Raw genomic sequence first — 1273 nt, 5'->3', positions numbered from 1 at the left:
TAATATTTTTGCAATGAAGTTCGGGCTGGTAAGTTTTATTAAATACATCGACATTGGCTAGCTAGCGTACGTACATGTTCAACGCCCCTAGGTAATAAAATAAATCAAAAAGGGGAAAATATAGCAGATTAAATAAAAATAGAAGCCAAAGGTTCTATTCATGGTATTACAGATTTATTAGGGGAAGCAGAATTATAAAGAATAGCATTCGTCTTACAATAACTGGTACAAATTGTCCAGGAGCGAGTTTACTTGGACACGATTTCAATAAATAGCACATTTTCACGTGGTAGCACACGTTCCAAAACAAGCATAGTTCAGGAAAGCTGGGATATTTTGTGAAAGCACAAAATTTAGTGATATTTTGTGATCGACAAGCTTACTTTTTTTTCTAGATACCGTAAAATTCACTTTTCGATATACTAAATATTTCAGGATAGGCTTTATCTGTTTATAGTGTTGCTGAGGAAAGGAAGCAACACATCTGTAAATCGATCTCTGCGCTCAAAATGTAAGTTTTCCTCACAATTTCACTTCCTAGATTTCAATGCAATAAATCTAGTCTTTATAAGTGTATAGTAACGACATAATTATGATTTTATTACAAAGTTGGACAGCTCAAAGAAAATGAAACAATGTGAAAGGAACTCTGCACGTTTCTTGACACACGACCACCATGTCCACTGGGCAACCATTTTATTTGCGAAATTTGAATTGCTCCGATACGTTAAAATTTTTTTTGAATGTTTTACTAGGCCTAGCAATAAAAAAATATGAGCGGCAATATTAAAGGTGTAATTTTCTTAAAAATAATATAATTACACGCATTTGTAAATATTTTGGTTTTGCAAGTCACGTGGTCTTTACGTCATTTAAGAGGCCATTTTGTATGTACAATAAACGCAACCTGCCGATCATGAAATGAAGATCTGTATTTTCATTAGTAACGCCCGAAGATTTAAATGCTGTTGAGAAATCCAACTATATTTTTTATGTAATTCTCCATTCCCTTTGAAGCAGGTGGGGAGTCTGTGATGAAACCGTGAGGTACAGTAATAATACAGTATTGCACTTTATTAGAAAACCTACATCTGTACATTTAGGCCTACCGTAGAAGGTTACATGTATCACAAGTTGTCGGTATGCACATAATGCATATAACATGTATAATAAGTGTTAATCGTTTGGTTGGCTTTGTTTTTTTGCAGGTTGCTGTGTTAATCAATTACTTATAAGTTTATGTTTCAATACTAGGCTTTCTGTAAATCTTATC

At 33.5% G+C, this 1273-nt stretch overlaps 1 protein-coding gene across 1 annotated transcript in view; it reads left to right on the top strand.

The window, feature by feature from the left end:
* The first annotated feature begins 409 nt into the window (after positions 1–409).
* The window catches only part of LOC133172239 (period circadian protein homolog 1-like), a 49793-nt gene continuing 48929 nt past the window's right edge, over positions 410–1273 (top strand). Inside the window, exon 1 of the mRNA XM_061307090.1 lies at positions 410–511. The gene's annotated coding sequence lies outside the window, so the exon portion shown is untranslated. The remainder of the gene's footprint in view (positions 512–1273) is intronic.

Source organism: Saccostrea echinata, unplaced genomic scaffold, assembly GCF_033153115.1.
Source record: "Saccostrea echinata isolate AGI-Se365-2 ecotype Australia unplaced genomic scaffold, CSIRO_AGI_Sech_v1 ptg000054l, whole genome shotgun sequence".
Taxonomy (NCBI): Eukaryota; Metazoa; Mollusca; class Bivalvia; order Ostreida; family Ostreidae; genus Saccostrea; species Saccostrea echinata.
Note: the sequence above shows the minus strand (reverse complement) of the source record. Positions and strands in the feature narration are given on the sequence as shown.